General features: G+C 42.8%; 1 long non-coding RNA gene across 3 annotated transcripts in view; it reads right to left on the bottom strand.

The window, feature by feature from the left end:
- Nucleotides 1-14,572, bottom strand: part of LOC137507193 (uncharacterized) — a 145,751-nt gene extending 131,179 nt beyond the window's left edge. For all 3 annotated transcript variants that reach the window (XR_011020473.1, XR_011020471.1, XR_011020472.1), the window contains exons 1-2: nt 14,328-14,572; nt 12,396-12,489 (exon numbers count right to left, since the gene is read on the bottom strand). This is a non-coding gene — a long non-coding RNA (uncharacterized lncRNA). The remainder of the gene's footprint in view (nt 1-12,395; nt 12,490-14,327) is intronic.
- Between the last annotated feature and the right edge of the window lie 6,515 nt (nt 14,573-21,087).

Below are 21,087 nucleotides of genomic sequence, written 5' to 3' on the forward strand. Positions count from 1 at the left end.
AAAATGACAGTTGGAAAGTGGCAGTTAAAATTTGACAGTTGAAAAATGACAGTTAGAAAATGGCAGTTGGAAAATGACAGTTGGAAAATGGCAGTTGAAAAATGACAGTTGGAAAATGGCAGTTGAAAAATGACAGTTGGAAAATGGCAGTTAAAATTTGACAGTTGAAAAATGACAGTTAGAAAATGGCAGTTGGAAAATGACAGTTGGAAAATGGCAGTTGAAAAATGGCAGTTGAAAAATGGCCGTTGAAAAATGACAGTTGGAAAATGGCAGTTAAAATTTGACAGTTGGAAAATGGCAGTTGGAAAATGACAGTTGGAAAATGACGTTCAACTTTTAACTGCCATTTTCCAACTGTCATTTTTCAACTACCATTTTCCAACTGCCATTTTCCAAATGTCAAATTTTATCTGCCATTTTCCAACTGTCATTTTCCAACTGCCATTTTCCAACTGCCATTTTCTAACTGTCAAATTTTAACTGCCATTTTCCAACTGCCATTTTTCAACTGTCTTATTTAAACTGTCATTTTCCAACTGTTTAAAGGACCACTACAGTGAAAAAAGTGAGCAGTTGAAGGAGAAAGTTAGAGGCATATTGAGACTTCCATATTTATTTCCTTTTAAGCAATGCCAGTTACCTGGCTATCATGCTGATCCTCTGCCTCTAATACTTTTAGCCACAGCTCCTGAACAAGCACATGCAGATCAGGTGTTTCTGACATTATTGTCAGATCTGACAAGGTTAGCTGCATGTTTGTTTCTGGTGTGATTCAGACACTTCTGCAGAGACATAGATCAGCAGGGCAGCCGGTCAACTCATATAGTTTAAAAGGAAATTATTATAGCAGCCACCGTATTCTTCTCACTTAAAAGGAGTTCTTTTGCATCCTAAGAATCAAACAAGCTGACACTTACCTGGGGCTTCTATCGGCCCCCTGCAGCGGTAATGTCCCATGCCGTCCTCCTCCGATGCTCCGTTCCCCCGACGCCGGTCCTTGTGTAACCACACGAGTTATTACACTGCGGTTGTGCAGTAAGTTCCCGATGACTCGAGCAGGAGCTAACATTATTCGTCTGTTTAGACGAATATTAAACCGGGACCGGCGGCGGGAAACGGAGCATCGTAGGAGGACGGCACGGGACATTACAGCTGCAGGGGGCCGATAGAAGCCCCAGATAAGTGTCAGCTTGTTTGATTGATTTTTAGAATCCCACAGAACCTCTTTAAAGAAGACCTAAACTCAAGCACTGCAGTCAAGGAAAACAAATACTACTGCGCATGCGCAAACAACGACAAGGAGAACTTTGGGGCTCCCAGAACTGGATCCCTTCTACTTTGGAGGAAGGGGGAAACCTCTTTAGGATACAAATGCCTCCCCTTCCCTGAGGTAAGTACCTCCCGGGGCACTTTTTTCTTACAGGTACACTTTAAGAAAAGAAGAGGGAATATGGGAGGGGAAAAGTAGGAGGCATTGGTGGGGAAAACAACTACAATTAGATTGCAAGCCTACATATTGTCAGTATTGGCAATCTGAAGGTAGATTGCTAATATAGGTAGCCTTGCAAGTTCCTCTCTTTCCCCTCCCCCGCATACATATGAACTGCCCGCCAGGAGACTTGGGCGCAGGATACAGCTGGTATACGGCTATTTCTGGAAGTCGAATTGCAGTGTTTGAAAAGCAACTTCAGCACTGTCTTCTGAAGGCGCCGAAGTTACTGACTGTGCGCCGCTATAGCCGTAATTCCTATTTCGGCCAAATCTCCTGCACTGTTATTACAGTGCTCCCCCCCCCCCCCCAGCTAATTCTAGGTAGCCTAGTCCCACCATCAGAGAGCTTAGAGCTGGGCAGTGACTCACCACAAAGTTCGGCTCCCCCCTTGCTCACTCCTTGCTGTGCTGCCCTGCGGAATAGTTCACACCTCAGATCATCGGTAAGCCAGCCGCAGAGAAGTGACAGTCAGGCAAGCGGTGCATGGTGGTGGCGCGTATACTTCAAATACAGGAAGTGAGCAGTGATGTCCTTTCTGTATCTGCGCCATCACGGTGCACTATTTGCCTGGCTGTCTCTTCCCCACTGATCTGAGGTCTGAAGTATGCTGCAGAGCAGCACAGCAAGGAGTGAGGGAGGAGGAGCCAAACTTTGTGAAGGCGGGACAGGACCAGGACAAGTGGCATGGGGGCAATAAATAAATGTGTACCACCTGGCCAACAGCAAAGTACTATCGGTGGTACGTGTACCACAGGTTGAAAAGCATTGCACTAGACTACCAGGGAAAGCTATTGTGGTTGGGGAGCGGGGCATTAGACAATCAGGGAATACTGTTCTGTGGAGGACAGCTAAGTGAGACAAAGACTCCTTTCTGCAGTGCCAAGATCATAGTAAATTTGCAATTGCCAAAATGTCCCTGTAAAACTCCTATTAGTCCTGACAAATATAGTAATAATAAATCTGCCTACACTTCGACTATAAGCCTAGCCAGGTGCTTTTTTGAAAAGATGGTGCTTCCACATTCTTTCTCTTTATTTAATATGAACGCCTTTCAGCTTAAAATTATTGCTGTCATGTTGTATCACCTCATCATAAACTAGCAAAGAACAAGTGCAGCCCAGTGAGATAAGCTAATGGAGTAATCCAGATGTTGCTTGGACACATAGGGATCTGTATAAGAAAAAGGAAGGTCAAAGAATATGTGTTATAAATAGTGTAGTAGCCCCTTTGGACAGTCTACTCACTTTTACTTTACTTAAGCCATTCAAGCATAAAGTGATGCAGAAACCATTTTAACTTCTTTGCAAATTAGCACAAATCTGCTTAGTGAACACACTATCTGATACACATGATAATAATCAAAAATGTTGTTCTCTATGGCAGTTTTTCAGTCCAGGCATGCACAAACAGTGAATTCTTCATATCTTCAGAAGATCAATTCTATTTTCGCTTAAAACCAGTCTTCAAAAAATAAAGATCAAGTACTGTAAACCTCTGCCCCCTGTAAAAGAGAGGAGGAGTAGAATGATTCTTTAAAAAAAAGGGGGTGGGGAGGTTAGGGGGTTAGGTATTTTGCATTTAGGTAAGCCAGGAAAATAAAAAAAATCTGGAATTGAGAATCCATAAATAAACATTTAAACCAGGGGTGCCCACACTTTTTCGGCTCGCGAGCTACTTTAAAATTTGCAGAGTCCTGGAGATCTACCAACATTTAGGTAGCAGGTATACGTGTCTTCAGTATAGGTAGATAGGTATAGGGGCCTTCAGTATAGGTAGCCAGGTACAGTGTAGTTAGGTGTAGGGGCCTTCAGTATAGTTAGCCAGGTATAGTGTAGTTAGGTGCAGGGGCCTTCAGTATAGTTAGCCAGGTATAGTGTAGTTAGGTGTGGGTTCCTTCATTATAGTTAGCCAAGTATAGTGTAGTTAGGTGTGGGTGCCTTCAGTAGTTAGCCAGGTATGGAGTAGTTAGGTGTGGTGCCTTCAGTATAGTTAGCCAGGTATAGTGTAGTTAGGTGTGGGTTCCTTCATTATAGTTAGCCAAGTATAGTGTAGTTAGGTGTGGGTGCCTTCAGTATAGTTAGCCAGGTATGGAGTAGTTAGGTGTGGTGCCTTCAGTATAGTTAGCCAGGTATAGTGTAGTTAGGTGTGGGTGCCTTCAGTATAGCTAGCCAGGTATAGTGTAGTTAGGTGCAGGGACCTTCAGTATAGTTAGCCAGGTATAGTGTAGTTAGGTGCAAGGGACCTTCAGTATAGTTAGCCAGGTATAGTGTAGTTAGGTGCAGGGACCTTCAGTATAGTTAGTCAGGTATGGAGTAGTTAGGCGCAGGGACCTTCAGTATAGTTAGCCAGGTATGGAGTAGTTAGGTGCAGGGACCTTCAGTATAGTTAGCCAGGTATGGAGTAGTTAGGTGCACGGACCTTCAGTATAGTTAGCCAGGTATGGAGTAGGTAGGCGTAGGGGCCACTCACCTCCCTTCAGTTCCAGCGGCAGTGTCTGGGGCTCCTCCTGGTCTCCCCTCCATCAGCCGCACTGCTAATGCCTCCGGAGTCCGGCGAGCGAAGGGGGCGGCGGGCAGCGTGCATTGACGCATTGTGCCCAGCACCACCCCCAGCTATGACGTCGCGGCAGCGTCCTCCTCTCCCGCTGTATTGCCCCTCTCCTCTCCGCCTCCTCCGATTGGCCAGCGGCTGGCAGCAGATTCTGACAGCTGCCGGCCGCAATATTTTACATGACGCACCCGAACGGCCGCGATCTACCAAATAGGCGGTCACGATCTACCGGTAGATCGCGATCGACATATTGGGCACCCCTGATTTAGACAGTTTCATAACCCAGTTTGAAACTGAACATTCGGTAGCAAGTTTACATTTTTGTAATAATTTCAATTGTGTTGTTTTTGTTAACCATGGCAGCAGTACCCCATTTGGTGCACAGACCTATCCAAAGCTAAGATCACTGTGATAAAATCACCACTTTTCTAGTCTACCCAATGAAGGAAGTGAACTCTTAGCAATCACAGCAATATTGTAAGGTTTATTGTTGGAAGCCTAAGAAAAATACCACAATGGATTGTGTGATTAGCAAACAACCCCACAAACTTACAAAAATCTGGCAGGAACACACTACAATCACCTGTCTCACTCTGTTCCCCAACACAAGCAGTTAACCATTGCTATCTGGCCTGAAAGAGATTTGCTTTCTTTAATAGAAGGAGTGTTACATTCTGAATTCACATTGTCTTATTATCTTTAGAGACACCTATGTCATTTCCTGTCAAAAAAAATTACTTACTGGTTGAATAAAAGTTACTTTAAAGGAATACTGTAGGGGGTCGGGGGAAAATGAGTTGAACTTACCCGGGGCTTCTAATGGTCCCCCACAGACATCCTGTGCCCGCGCAGCCACTCCCCGATGCTCCGGCCCCGCCTCCAGGTCACTTCTGGAATTTCAGACTTTAAAGTCTGAAAACCACTGTGCCTGCGTTGCCGTGTTCTCACTTCCGCTGATGGCACCAGGAGCGTACTGCGCAGCCCCAGTATGGTCTGTGTCTGCGCAGTACGCTCCTGGTGCCATCAGCGGAAGTGAGGACACGGCAACGCAGGCGCAGTGGTTTTCAGACTTTAAAGTCTGAAATTCCAGAAGTGAACCGGAGGCGGGGCCAGAGCATCAGTGAGTGGCTGCACGGGCACAGGATGTCTGCGGAGGACCATTAGAAGCCCTGGGTAACTTCAACTCATTTTCCCCCGACCCCTTACAGTATCCCTTTAAGTCGAAATTTGCCAAGGGTATGAATAATTATGGGCAGCACTGTAGATGCTGATCAATGATACAATCTTGATTGTACAATGCCCATCAATGATACAATATTGACTGTACAATCTGACCAAATTGATAATAGAAGAATAAACTGAGTGGATATATACATTTTGAATGAATACTTTAGCTAGTCCGCCATATTGAATCGAAGTGGTAAAACTGTACCATAAAGATTGTATCATTAGTGTGCACCTTATCACTAAAAACATGATCAATCTGAAAAAAATTTAGAGATTAAATAAACCTCTCGCCCATGACAAATTCACCAGCAGAACAGTTTGGGCCATCTCTATGGGTTGCTCATCACGACCTCGTGATTACGGCATAGCCGTGATTCACAAGCATTTTTTCATTATCTGACATCACGATTGGAATTCGTGATTGCCTCTCAAACACGAATTCAGATCCAAATGCACTCATGATCGTGGTCCAAATCCGGGCCGGATATCACGATCGCGATCACGGCCATTCTTAAACCGCCAAAACCCACCGACTTTAACAGTTAATAGCAAAGCCCCCTTAAATGCCATAAGAAGAGATTTTAGGATTTCAAAGGAAAAAAGTAAAAGTATACATTTAAGTGCGGCAAATGACAGTTCTTAGGGAAACAATTCCTGATGACTTTAGCAGTTAATAGCAAAGGTTTCTTACAACCTAGCAACATCAAATTTGCATGATATGTTAAAAAGATAGTGGGAAACAATATTTAAAAAAATATTTTTTTTTTTATTTTTTTATGTTCAGAGCGTGGGAAAACATTTTTAAAACATGACGTGGGGTCCCCCCTCCTGAGCCTCTGTAACCCCTTGTCCCCCATGGGTGCACCAGGTGCCAGGATAGGCGAGGGTGACAAGTGAGGAGGCAGGGAGGACAGCAGTAGGCAGCGGCTATGCATCCTAAAGGACGCATTCTCAGCTATACTAATTAGTATAGTTGCGTGGGGGGCGTCTTGAAGACCGCAAGATTAGAGGATATTGGCGTGGGACATTTCCGAGGATATTGGCGTGGAAACTTACAGGTACAGGTAAGTATTTATGGTTAATTTAGAATAATAAAATACTTTTTTTGTGGTTGTGTTGTGAAAGGGGGCAGGCATCTGGAGGTCCCCTTCTTAAAGGGGACTCCCAGATGCCACCATGAAACCCCCCCAGGGAGTGGTCGCCCCCACCTCCTCCTGGGGCACCGGAGGGGGGGAAGAGCCCCTTGTCCATGGATTGGACAAGGGCTCTGGGGGAAAGGGGAAGGATTGGCCGGCCCTCTCCCCCGGAGTCCCCCCATACCATGGACCATGCGGGTTGGTATAGCTCAGGGTGCAAAGCCCCACTCAGCCGGGGCTCCACATTCTGGCTACCCCAGCCTGCATGGGGGACAAGGGGTTACAGAGGCTCGGGAGGGGGGACTCCATGTCATTTAAAAAAACAACAAATAAACAAAAAAATTACATTTTTTTTAAATATTGTTTCCCTCTATCTTTTTAACATATCCTGCAAATTTGGTGTTGCAGGGATGGAAGGGGCCTTTGCTATTAACTGCTAAAGTCAGTGGGTGATAATCAACTAGAGTTACTGGGGTGCAAAAATGCTGAATTTTGCCATTGGTTTTCATTGGGCTTCCTATTTAATTGTAAACAAATCTCAAATTTCTTCAAAGGACGATGGCTCAGCAGTCGCAAATTTCCTGGCATTGCATGTTCTCTTAGGGGGCTCAGGACCGGTGAGTGTGGGGCCCCTAGGCCAAAGAGGCCGTAGCCTAGGGTCACAAAAGCAAGTTTTTTTGGCAATGGTGCTGTTGACGAATGTAAATCGCCGCCATGGCCGTTAGCAAAGTCTGATGCTCACAACATTTGGCATGCAGGTAGAAGGTAAATTAATGTACTTGCACTCCAAATTGCACTCCAAATTGCAAACCAGAGTTATGGTAGTGCAAAAAATGCTGAATTTTGCCTTTGGCTTTCATTGGGCTTCCTATTTAACTGTCAAAAATCTCAAATTTCTCCAAACGACGATGGCTCAGCAGTGGCAAATTTTCGGGCATTGTAGGTACTCTTACGGGGCTCAGGACTGGTGAGTTTGGGGCCCCTAGGCCAAAGAGGTCATAGCCTAGGGTCACAAAAGCTTGTTTTTTGGCAATGGTACTGGTAACGAATGTAAATCGCCGCCATAGCCGTTAGCAAAGTCTGAGGCTCACAACATTTGGCATGAAGGTAGAAGGCATATTGACCTACTTGTACTCCAAGGTTGGGGTCCCTACAAACTTGCAAACCAGAGTTATGGGTGTGAAAAAGTGCTAAGATCCACCATATACTTTCATTAGGGCCTAGGTTTTGAGGGTACAAAAGTGCAGGTTTCTGCTGAATAGTAAGGTTGAGCGGCCCCAAATTTTCAGGCTTTGTAGGGAGTTTAAGGTGGCTCAGGGCTGGTGAGTTTTGGGCCTCTAACCCAAAGAGATCATATCCTAGGTTTGCAAAAACCTGTTTATTTTTGCAATGGTACTGGTGATGAACATAAATCGCGACCATGGCTCACAATTTTTGGCATGTAGGTAGAAAGCATATTGTCCTATATGCACTCCAAATTTGAGGTCCCTACCACCCTGCAAAACATAGTTATGGGGGTGCAAAAGTGCTAAAATCCCCCATAGGCTTTCATTGGGGGCCTAGGTTTTAAGGGTACAAAAGCGCAGATTTCTGCCGAACGGTAAGGCTGAGTGGCCCCAAATTTTCAGGTTGTGTAGGGAGTTTAAGGGGGCTCAGGGCTGATGAGTTTCAGGCCCTTACCTTACCGTTTGGCAGAAACCTGCGCTTTTATACTCTCAAATCCTAGGCCCAATGAAAGCCTATGGGGGATTTTAGCACTTTGCACCCCCATAACTCTGGTTTTCAGGGAGGTAGGAACCCCACATTTGCAGTACACATAGGTCAAGATGCCTTCTACCTTCATTCCAAATGTTGTGAGCCTCAGACTTTGCAAATGTCCATGGCGTCGATTTACGTTCGTCACCAGCACCATTGCCAAAAAAACAAGCTTTTGTGACCCTAGGCTATGATCTCTTTGTCCTAGGGGCCCTTGCACTCACCATTCCTGAGCCCCCTAAGAGAACCTACAATGCCAGAAAATTTGCGACTGCTGAGCCATCGTCCTTTGAAGGAATTTGAGATTTTTGACTGTGAAATAGGAAGCCCAATGAAAGCCAATAGCAAAATTCAGCATTTTGCACCCCATAACTCTGGTTTTCAGAGTTGTAAGGAACCCAAATTTGGAGTGCAAGTACATCAAAATGCCTTCTACCTGCATGCCAAATGTTGTGAGCCTCAGGCTTTGCAAACGGCCATGGCGGCGATTTATGTTCGTCAACAGCACCATTACCAAAAAGACAAGCTTTTGTGAGCCTAGGCTATGAACTCTTTGGTCTAGGGGCCCCGCACTCACCAGTCCTGAGCCCCCTAAGAGTCCCTACAATGCCAGAAAATTTGCCACTGCTGAGCCATTGTCCTTTGAAGAAATTTGAGATTTTTGACAGTGAAATAGGAAGCCCAATGAAAGCCAATGGCAAAATTCAGCATTTTTGCACCCCCATAACTCTGGTTTGCATAGATGTAGGAAACCCAAATTTGGAGTGCAAGTACATCAATGTGCCTTCTACCTGCATGCCAAATGTTGTGAGCCTCAGACTTTGCTAACGGCCATGGCGGTCATTTATGTTCATCACCAGTACCATTGCCAACAAAACATGCTTTTGTGAGCCTAGGCTATGAACTCTTTGGCCTAGGGGCCCTTGCACTCACCAGTCCTGAGCCCCCTAAGAGAACCTACAATGCCAGAAAATTTGCGACTGCTGAGCCATTGTCCTTTGAAGGAATTTGAGATTTTTGACTGTGAAATAGGAAGCCCAATGAAAGCCAATAGCAAAATTCAGCATTTTGCACCCCATAACTCTGGTTTTCAGAGTTGTAAGGAACCCAAATTTGGAGTGCGAGTACATCAAAATGCCTTCTACCTGCATGCCAAATGTTGTGAGCCTCAGGCTTTGCAAACGGCCATGGCGGCGATTTATGTTCGTCAACAGCACCATTACCAAAAAGACAAGCTTTTGTGAGCCTAGGCTATGAACTCTTTGTTCTAGGGGCCCCGCACTCACCAGTCCTGAGCCCCCTAAGAGTCCCTACAATGCCAGAAAATTTGCCACTGCTGAGCCATTGTCCTTTGAAGAAATTTGAGATTTTTGACAGTGAAATAGGAAGCCCAATGAAAGCCAATGGCAAAATTCAGCAAATTTGCACCCCCATAGCTCTGGTTTTCAGAGTTGTAGGAAACCCAAATTTAGAGTACAAGTACATCAATATTCCTTCTACCTGCACGCCAAATGTTGTGAGCCTCAGACTTTTCTAACAGAAATGGCAGCAATTTACGTTCATCACTGGTACCATTGCCAAAAACAAGCTTTTGTGACCCCAGGCTATGACCTCTTTGGCCTAGGGGCTAGAGATGGTGCATAGGGTGCCAGCGTGGGTAAGGGTGACAGCAGGTGTGAGGCAGCGAGGGCAGCAGGAGCCGGCGGCAACTATAAGGTTGTTTTGAAAACATTTTTTACCTCTTGTTCCCACTGTTCTTCTTAACATATCAGGCAAATTTGGTGTTTATAGCATTTAAGGGGGCTTCGCTATTAACCGTTAAATTCGACAACTCGTGTTTCATGATTACATGCAGTTATTTGACTCAAAACCAAACTTGAGTTGGATATCTGTTTCTGTTCATGATGATGATCACGACCGAACCCGGATTTGAGCATAACTGGATTAGAATTCACTAGAATCGTGATTAGGAGTATCCGAACAACCCTGTTAGAGACCTCTCTACTATTTTCACATTATACCGACACTGTAAACTTACAGCTCTAACAGCTTTATTGATAAGCCTAATCAGATTTTTGTATATTTGCATAAATTAGATTTCTCCTTTTAAGTCTGAAGCATTTTAACGGTCTCTCTCTCTCTTTATCTAAATGTTTTTAATGTTCCACCTGTATTAACTGTGCTTGAGTCTGCTAAGAACATAAAAACATGTTTGTGCTGAAATCAATTGCTTTAGTAAAGGCATAACTGGCCATCTAGTGATAACACAGTGGTAGTGCAAGAGTAATGTAGATAAATTATTGTACATACTTCTTTTTTCCAAAGAACTTTTAGGTTTGTAGTTGTCATTCATTAAAACATATTTGTGTGCACTATGAAACAATATGATTTTCTATATTGTATGCTAATTGTTCTAAATCAAATCCAGATAGGCTGCTATATGAAAATAAGAAAGTACAATTCTGTAACTAATATCAAGCTTATCAAATTGAAAATCTAATTTTATAACATGTAAATAAATCTTCCTCAAAACGACATATCGATAAATATTCAGAAGATATTCTTAACAACACAGCGATAGTAATCTCCAGGTTTTCAAGAGTAATTCATGTTCCATGTAAAGTGCAACACAGCTTCTAAGCATCAATAGTGAAAGACGCAGGCTGGGAACACAGAAACGTTACTGTTGCCGAAAACGCAGCGGTTTTGCATGCAATGTTATTCAATGGTCCGCATTAAAAAATGCATATGCGTTTTGTATGCGTTTTATAATATGTGTTTTTAAAAACACTGGTTTTGTTGCATATTTTTCAAAAACGCATAAAAACGCACATAATAAAAGTCAATGGTGACACAATTTAATGCATTTGTATGCATTTTTCATGCGTTTTTATATGCTTAAAAAAAACAAAAAACAACAACAGTGTTTTCTGATGTATTTCCGCCTCCTTGTGCATAAAACGCTATATGAAAACGCATACAAAACGCACATGCGTTTTGTATATGTGAACCGCAAACGCGTTAAAACGCATGCAAAATGCAAAAAAAAGCATGTGCAGAAGCAAAAAACGCATTGAAAACGCATGGTAAACGTAATACAAACGCACAAGCGCATATGCATAAACATGCAATGTTTCCTGCACTTAGACTTTAGACCGGACACATTGAGGTCTGTCACTATGGGTGCTTATAATTGCTTTGGTACTTGAACTCTGTTAATGCTGGATTGCACCCTTTAGCAATCAGCAATAAATGTTTGCTATTAAACTTTGCGAAATGTATAGCTTAACTCAATGCATCGTATTTTTCTCAACAAAAGTGAAATTTCCCATTTAACCCTTGCTGCAGTTCCATCATCACCATCACTCATCCACAAGGTACATGTCTCTCCACTCTTTTTTTTTAACCTGCAGCCACACATGTATTTGTTTTTACTCATCCGTCGATCTTTAGCTTTCCATTTGTGAAACATTTTTACTGAAGTTCAAATGCTAACAGGAACACTACATTCTAAACTGAAAGTAGTGTGGTAGGGCAGACAATTTAGGCTGCTTATGTGTACTCTGTTACCTCAGATATCATACAGCCCAAGATGCATTCATGCCAGCCCTGTTGATGGCCCTGCACTTTGGATGCTGATCTCTTTCCACTTGTAAGACCTGCCTAGCTTTGAACCTGGACAAGTATTAAATAACAGATACGCAGTAGGTGGACTTTAAAGCAGCGATTAGATCAGTTTAAAAAATGCAGAGCTAGCAGCACCGCAGTGGCGAGGACATCTCAGGTTATAGCAGCAACTAGTTTATTAACTAGATTGACATTGTCACATTCTCTGTATAATATAGTCATATAAAGGGAATGAATTAAGCAAGCCAAATAATGATCTATACTCCTCAATCAAAATACTGATCAGAAAGATTGATGCACCACATAATAAAATCAGCTGGGTGCAATTGCCACACGTGTTGGGCACAACATGAGTACCATCCGGCGATGTGTGACATGATAGAACACAAGAACATCAGAGAACAGGCCAAAGAAGGAGTGAATTGAATTGCAGTGCATGACAGACTGCACAGATTCACCAAATGGTTCAGCGACCCCTTTGCAATGGGAAGTAAAATCAGAAATAGCCTGCCACCATCAATGGTAGCACCTGTGTGCAACCAAACCAATCATAATAGGCTGCATGAAGTACAGCAGCGCACACGGCAGCCAGCCACTATGGGTACCTGAAGCCCTCGAAGTAGGACTGCACATGTGGCATGGTGTTGTCATTACGGCAACTGGATTAATGAAAGGCATCAGGTATTGTTTACGGATGATCTGGAAAAACAAGCACATAAGAGACTTAGGCCCATATGCAATTACACTTTTCACCTGAGTTATCTCCTATTGCAATTGAAAAAGTATCAGAAAGTAGTTGACAAACTAAAAAAATATTTGGAGTATTTTCTTGCAAACTGGTGATTTAAAATACATTTCATTGGCCTCAATTCACTAAGATCATGCTGGAGATAATAAGGCAAGAGAAAACTTACCTCCACATAAGAGAGAGTTATCTTATCTCTTCATTCCTTAAGTTACCTCCTCTGTAGTTAAGTTACCTCCTCTGTAGTTATTTTACCTCCTCTGTAGTTAATTTACCTCCTCTGTAGTTATTTTCACATGCAGTTAATAAACAGCCTGTCTTTAACTCTGGAGTTATTTTAAGGATTGAAGATTTAACTTAAAGACAGAAGAGTTAACTTTAGGTTTGCCTGAGGTAAAATGTTTCCTGAATACTACATGCCTTATCACCATGGTAACAACTCTAGAAGAGTTATTAAAGACAGGAGATAAGCTTAGTGAATTGAGGCCATTTATTCTACAAGTTGTGAAAATATCACCTAGGAGAAAACTCAGGTGAAAAAGTGAATTGCATATGGGCCCTTGGCCCTTATACAATTCCCTTTTTCTCCTGAGTCTTCCCCTAGGTAATATTTTCACACCATGTCAATAAAATGACTTTACAGCCAGAATAATTTTGACAGTACTTTTTTATAGCAGGATGAAAGACTGCCGGGTCCCATAACAGCGATACGGAATGGCGGACCCAGATACCAGCTGCCATTTAGAAACAGTGCTGCCGCAGACAGTTGACAACCGGGCACCATTTATAAACAGCGGCTGGTATGCAGGTGGTTAACATAAATATTTATAAAAAAAAAATAAACACTGGGGAAGGGATCAGATCCCACCAACAGAGCGCTTGTATGCTGAGTTGTGCGGCCCTGCAGCGAGGCCTTAAAGCTGCAGTGGCCAATTTATCAAGAAATGGCCTGGTCTTTAGGGGGGTTTAAAACTGCGGTCCTCAAATGGTTAAAGTGAGGATGCCATATTTATTTTCCTTTTAAACAATGCTAACTGTCTATCTTTCCTGATGATATTTTTGGTTTCAGTGGAATCTGAATCATACACCTACACCTAATGTGGTTATAGTTGTCAAACTTTACTGTTCATACTGTTCAGATGAGGTTCTGTTCTGCAGGAGAGCTAGGCAAATGGCATTCTTAAAGGATACCCGAAGTGACATGTGACATGATGAGATAGACATGGGTATGTACAGTGCCTAGCACACAAATAAATATGCTGTGTTCCCTTTTTTCTTTCTCTGCCTGAAAGAGTTAAATATCAGGTATGTAAGTGGCTGACTCAGTCCTGACTCAGACAGGAAGTGACTACATTGTGACCCTCACTGATAAGAAATTCGCCTTTTTATCTCTTTCATCCTCTTAGAAGCCATTTTCTGCTAGAAAAATGTTTTATAGTTGGAATTTCTTATCAGTGAGGGTCACACTGTAGTCACTTCCTGTCTGAGTCAGGACTAAGTCAACCACTTACATACCTGATATTTAACTCTTTCAGGCAGAGAAAAAAAGGGAACACAGCATATTTATTTGTGTGCTAGGCACTATACATGCACATGCCTAGCTAATCATGTCATATGTTACTTCGAGTATCCTTTAAAAAGGAAGTAAATATGGCAGCCTAAGCCTCTATATCCCTCTCATGAAAAGGTGACTGTAACTAAAATGATATGTTCTTTTTTTCATACTTTTAAATCTTTCATTCAGATAACATTCATGTAGGTAGAAAAAAACAAAGTCTTGTAAAAGTAATACCTTTCAATGGCTAACTGATAAAGTTAAATAATGCAAGCTTTCTGGGATCTAGTCCCCTTCTTCAGGCATATTTCTAGATGTTAGCTGTAGTAAAACACTGATGCAGGGAAGCTGCATGAAGATGGCAGTTGTACTGGTTGCTGTTTAGCAGTTAGATGTCAGGTGATCAGCAGGCTGGAGCCAGTGAGCTTATGCAAGCAAACATGAAATTTAGCAGGTTTCTGAAGATAGTGAAGCCAAGTCAATCATGTTACATAAGGAGTCATGAATCCCATTCCACAATTTAAACCTTCTGTTAATGTCTTGAACATTTTCATAAATTTGTACTCAGAAATCTTTCTTGCTTGTTCATTTTTAAAGTTACCCTTAAGAATAAGTACTTTTAGATCTTGCATGCTGTGTCCTGGTTCACAGAAGTGTTGCATTATTTAACTTTATCAGTTAGCCATTGAAAGGTATTACTTTTACAAGACTTTGTTTTTTTCTACCTACATATATTGTTTGGCTAACACGGTACAGAAACATTTTTACTAGATAACATTCATAAAATGAAAGCCAATTACCCTGTTTGATTAGTTTTAATTACGAGCTTTAGGCCTCTTTCCCACAAAGACGTTGCGTTTTAGGGGACGTTAAGGTCGCATAATGTGCCCCTAATGCAACGTGTGGTGGTGTTGAAGTTGGACGTCAGATTGAGCCGCGTTATGTGGCTCTCAAAGCAGCCGCTCCAGGATAGTGATGGGAAGTCCAGATCTTTTTAAGGATTCGGATCATTCGAATCGGATCACTGAAAAGATCCGGATCTTTGAACCGAATCATTTGAATCATTTTACTAGGGAAGCAGACTGGGGGTGAAATGACTAGCAGGACAGGACTTTCCCTGCACTGTACATTCTGTATGTTCCTGTTTCTTCCAGACAGACATCCACTGTGAACCGAATCTTTCATTGTGATGATCCGGAGGATTCGACTCACAAAAAAGATCCAGATCAAATGAACGATTCGTTCATGATCCGGACAACACTACAGTCCCACCACGAGTCACCACAGTGCAGTGAATATTAATTAGCCATGTGGCTGGCCACGGAGGAGGCGGGGAGACCTCCTCCTCCAACACTCCAACATTACTGAGCATGTGCAAACAGTCTAACACGGCTTAGCAGAGTATAACGTACAGCATGCAGCACTTTGTTTAAACGTGCTGCGTTACTATGGAACGCAACGTGTGCACTGTGAACAGCACATTGATTTTACAGTGCTGTGAGTTAGGCTGCGTTACTGGCTGCTGTAACGTGGGATTTTAACGTCCCACTGTGAAACCAGCCTTAAAGTAAACCTGAGACGGAAAAAAAAAGTATTCATACATACCTGGGGCTACCTCTAGCCCCCTTCAGGCCACTGGCTCTCTCGCTGACATCCCAGGCCGCCTCAATCATCATCTGGCTTTCCAGGTATATCTATCAGCTGCAAACAGTCGCCGCGTACTGCACATGCATGACCTGGCTGCGCACTCCCCTGTCGCCTAGAGCATTCCCCTAGGAGCGCATTAGGGGATCATGGTCGGCCAGGCTGTGCATGTGCTCTACACAGTGACTGGCAGCGACTGATATATTTACCGAGGACAGTGAAAGATCAAGGCAGCCCGGGAGGACAGCAAGGGTGCCAAGGGACTGGAGGAAGCCCCAGATATGTATGGATACCTTTTTTCCGGCTCAGGTACACTTTAAGGCTTCTGATAGACATGATACAACTGATAGGAACTTTCCAACTGATAGGAAAGTTACCTAAATTATTAAGCATGATACAAAAAAATAGTTTTTGCAAAGTAAAAGGAAAGACTGCATGAGAAGAGAAAGGGTAAGTGATCAGACCAAGCAACACCAACTTATACATGGCTGCAGGAAAGACTTCTCACCAAAATTTAAAGACACATAATATATAATTACTTCTCCAGCTCAAATACAGCAGGAGCTAAAAAACAAATGCAAAAGAGAATTGCTGTTTTTGCAACATAGAAAGGAAATCCGATCGGACTTCACGTCTTTTTTGGGGGGGGGGGGGGGGGTTGGGGGAGGGGTATCTAAACATTGTGAGTTGTATGTTGGTCAATATAATAATTACTTCTCCAGCACAAATACAGCAGGAGCTGAAAAAACAAATGCAAAAGAGAATTGTTGTTTTTGCAACATAAAAAGGAAATACTGTTTTTTTTGGACTATAAGACTCACTTTTTCTCCCCCAAAAGTGGGGAAAAAAGTAACTGCATCTTATAGTCCAAATGTATGGAGTTCCTGACTTGTAAACACCTGCCAATACGAACCTCCAACCCGCCACAATATTGGGGACTCCATGTACTGTGCCCATGCAGAGGAGGGTACAGGGGGACAAATAGAGGACACAGGGGGACACAAAGGGGCATAGAGGAGGACACAAGGAGGACACAAAGGGGCATAGAGAAGAACACAAGGAGGACAGGGGAGGACACATGGGGACACAGGAAGACACAAGAGGAGGAAACAGGGAGACACAAGAGGTACAAGGGAGCATGAGGTACAAAGGGGGTATAATCCAAATGACGCCCCTTCACCATGGATGCACCAGGTTTAGCATATATTTTTTTCCTCTTTTGTCCTCTAAACCTAGGTGTGTCTTATGGTCAGGAGCGTCTTAAAGTCCAAAAAATATGGTACCTGTTGCAGAAATGAATCTCCTTCTTAGAGACCTACATCCGTTTGCCCCATACCAGTTAGTCTTAAAAAACTCCCCCTTTAGTAACATGGGTATACATGAGGGCAGATGACAGCTCTGTCAGCTGAAACCCTGTCTCTCTGGTCAATAAGGAAGGATGGCTTCAGACTAAAGATGCCACACACAATACAATAAAATGATCCGATTTTACGGCAATTCAATAAATATTATTGGATCTCCCGAAAAAAAAAAAATCAAAAGCTTTTTTCCATTCGACTGAAAAATCCGATCGGACTTCACGTCTTTTTTTTGGGGGGGGGGAGGGGGGGGGTATCTAAAGATTGTGTGTTGTATGTTAGTCCATTTATTTATAATTGTAGAAAAATTAAACATAGGTATGTGTGGTACATTGGTCATATTTCTGAAATGTTACAATTAGTCAGAAAAATGTATTGCAATTCTTAAATTGATCAGATATTTTAAAAATTGTATAGTGTGTGGCCACCTTTAAAAAGACTATAAAGTCTAACATAAGCATTGCATGCATAGTGCTCTACTAAAAAGTTATAATGACTTTACTACTTCTGTCATCTAGCCCCATCCGGTTACAGCCAAACATCACGGCCTTCTCACTACTCAAGATAGAGAATTCCACAGAAGCACCGCAGCACATCTCTGTAAGAGGGTGTGGCTATGCGCTGGAAGTCTGCATGCACAGGGCTTGGAGAATGAGTTAGAAAAAAAATGATGTTAAAGTCATTATAGTTTTTTTTTAGAACACTATACATGCAATGTTTATTTTAGGATGTTTAGTCTTTTTAATGGGAGGGGGAAATAAAGCAGAGAGATGGAGGCTACTGAGGTAAAAATAATAACCGCAGAAATGGTGCAGCAGCTAATTATAATATTTGTTTACAATTTGTATGCCTAATTGATGTTCAATAATGCTATTAAATGAACATAAATTTGTGCCTAAACTTTAGTTTTTAAGTTGTATTTGATAACATAAAGATTGTTAAAAAGAAAAAAAAAACCTGCCTGTTTCACTCAGTAATGATTTCCAGTCAATGTTTTAAAGCCCTAGAGTTCAGGGTCAATTGACCTTACAGTTAGCTTTATTGAAGACAGGTCATCATCAGTGAAACTCTGGATTTTTTTAATGATGTGCTTCCTTGCATAGGTCAGCAGTTCCTTCCATGGAAAGCTGTGCAAAAGAAGCAGATTGAAGCTAAAGTAAGATTTAAGAAAAACAGACAAACATGAAATTAAACTGAAATAAAGATAAAAAGTGTAACAGAAGGGAAAAGCAAAACAGATAAAATAACCCTTAAAGCTAAAGTCAAAACAAACAATGATTTTACATTTCCACTGGTAGGATGTGCCATTCCCTCTGCTGGCTTCCAGTAAATGGGCCTGATACACAAAACCTCTCTAATGAATTATCACACCTTAACTTTTTTTGTTTAAAGCAACCCTTATAAGTAAGCTCACAACATGTAAGATGGTACTAATATTTGATTAGACATGATACATCAGAGGACTTTAAAGCACATACAGTAGGGTAATGAATACTTTTTTTTTTTTACAAAATTAAGTTATACATTATTTAGTAAATGCTTACACATTGTAAAATCTTACCTTACCTGATTTCAGGATCAATCCCTAAAGCTCGAGGCCCAGTGCTGCACAGATGTGTCACTAGCCTCTAGGCTAATGATACATCTGTTGCTATGGAAGGTGGCTGTAGGACATGTCTTGGCGTATGACACAGTGGCTTCCCCTAGTAGGGGTGAGTGGAGAGAGCAATGCATTCATGGGTTGCTCGGACACTGCTAAAGATCTGTCATGCTGTGTCTTTAAGTAATGTTTGGGGGGCTCTCGAATACAGGCTAGATTCTCACCTGTGATGGTCTTTATTTGTTTCCATGGCTGAGGGTAAAGTGTTGTGTGTGTGTAGCTTTGCATTTTTAAATGTATCAGTGATACAGAAGTAAAGTAAGCAGACACATTACCTGATTTACTGGAGTGCTCTGGGTTCAGAAGGCTGTGTGACATCATAGCCCATCATAGAATAATTTATTACATTCTACTAAATGTCTAGTATACACCATACAATTTTCTGTTACATTTTTCTGTAAGATTTTTTGTTAGATTTTCTGTTAGATTATTTTCTGTAAAGTACTGGTAGAGACTGGTCATTATCTCTGGTGCATTGTCTTCTGGTTATCTCCTGCTGAGTAGAACAATGCCTAATTGCTAGGCAGATAGATGGTTAGATAGATAATTTCCAACATGTTGGAAAGTATCTATCTGGCAGGTAAATCTAACAGAAATTGTATGGTGTGTCCCTAGCATAATAAAGAAAAACTTATTTTGTGTTTGTGTTTTTTTTCCTTTGAAAATGCTGGAAGGTTCATTTACAGATAAGATGTGAACCAGAGAGAAAACAATGAGACCAATTTTGTGTATCAAGGCCAATGTCGCTATAAAATTATTGTGATTGTTGACATGCAATATTTGACTCTGCTTTTCATATTTTTCCCCTTGTTGGAAATATAACTTTCAAGTGCAAGTAACTGTATTTACAGACATAATACAGTTCCTGACACTCCAATATGCGAATATGGAAAACTGAAACCACATCATTGGCCATGGGTACAGGGTGCAATACTTCAGCTGATAGAAAATAGAATGCTTGTTGATGACCCTCTATAAATATTCTAGTAGTTCTGGCTCTTAATTACTGCATACTCTGTTACACCTTCATCTTGCAAGTTGTGCCATAGAGCCATATTAGCAGGGCCGGCCCTAGACTTTTTGCCGCCTGAGGCAAATTTTAAAAAAATTGTCACCGCCGCCCCTCCCCCCCCCCCCCTCGGGGGGGGGGGGGGGGGGGCGCTCTGGGGGGCCGCCGAGCTGGAGGGGTAGCTGGCAGGACGGGGGTATTGGGCCAGCGGCGGGGAGGGGGGTCGGACCGCCCCTCCCTCGCCTGGGTCCCCCGTCCTCCACTCCCCTCCAGCCTAAATAGAAGCAGCCGTATGTGTAAGAGGCACGGGCGGGGAGGACACTCACCTCTTCCCAGCGTGCGCTCCACTGACGTCACTTCCTGCAGCGTCCTGCAGGAAGTGATGTCAGTGGAGCGCACGCTGGAGCGAGGAGGAGGTGAGTGTCTCCCCGCCCGTGCCTCTTACACATACGGCTGCTTCTATTTAGGCTGGAGGGGAGCGGAGGACGGGGGACCCAGGCGAGGGAGGGGGGGGGGGTCCGACCCCCCTCCCCGCCGCTGGCCCAATACCTCCGTCCTGCCAGCTACCCCTCCAGCTCGGCGGGCCGGCTCCCCGCACCCACGGATGGGCGGGTGCCGCCCCTGGAAATTTGCCGCCTGAGGCAAAAGTTTCACCCCGCCTCATGAGCGGGCCGGCCCTGCATATTAGTCACCTTTCACTGATGATGGAAAAAAACTGCCTGAAGCAGCTGTCACTATGTTACATTTTTGGCTATGCAAACCTAATAGATCATAGGTGTGTTATAAACCACCAGCTGAATTTTCACAGACATAAACAACAGCATAGTGTCATAGTGGATGGATTTTTGCCTGGCAGCACTAGGTTGTTAGGATTTAATCACAGGCTAGCAACCCTCCATGGGGCTTCTGTGTTTCCTGATGTTTGTTTGGGTTTCCTTCAGGTACTCCACTACCCCCCCCCATAGCATACTGGTGAGTTCACTAGTTCTCCCGAAATTAGCCTTAGACTATGATAGATATAAGCTATGGTAGGTTCATTAGGTTTTGAGCTCACTGTAAGATTGTTAGTGACACAACTATGGACTCTAAAGTTCTGTGCAATCAGTGCTACAGTATATAAATACAGAATAGAAAATAATACAGGGTTGATTTGCATATTCACTGATTGACCTGCAGTGATGCATTATAACTTTTCTTGTTCATGTGAAGCTGAATACTTGCAAATGCTTTCCATTTTAGGAAGGCAAAATTGTAGTTAGAATAATCGTGTTATAGCCAATCCAGCAATAGAGATGGCCTGAACCTCCGATTTTAGGTTCGCGAACC

The sequence above is a fragment of the Hyperolius riggenbachi genome, chromosome 1 (genome assembly GCF_040937935.1).
Source record: "Hyperolius riggenbachi isolate aHypRig1 chromosome 1, aHypRig1.pri, whole genome shotgun sequence".
NCBI classification, from domain to species: domain Eukaryota; kingdom Metazoa; phylum Chordata; class Amphibia; order Anura; family Hyperoliidae; genus Hyperolius; species Hyperolius riggenbachi.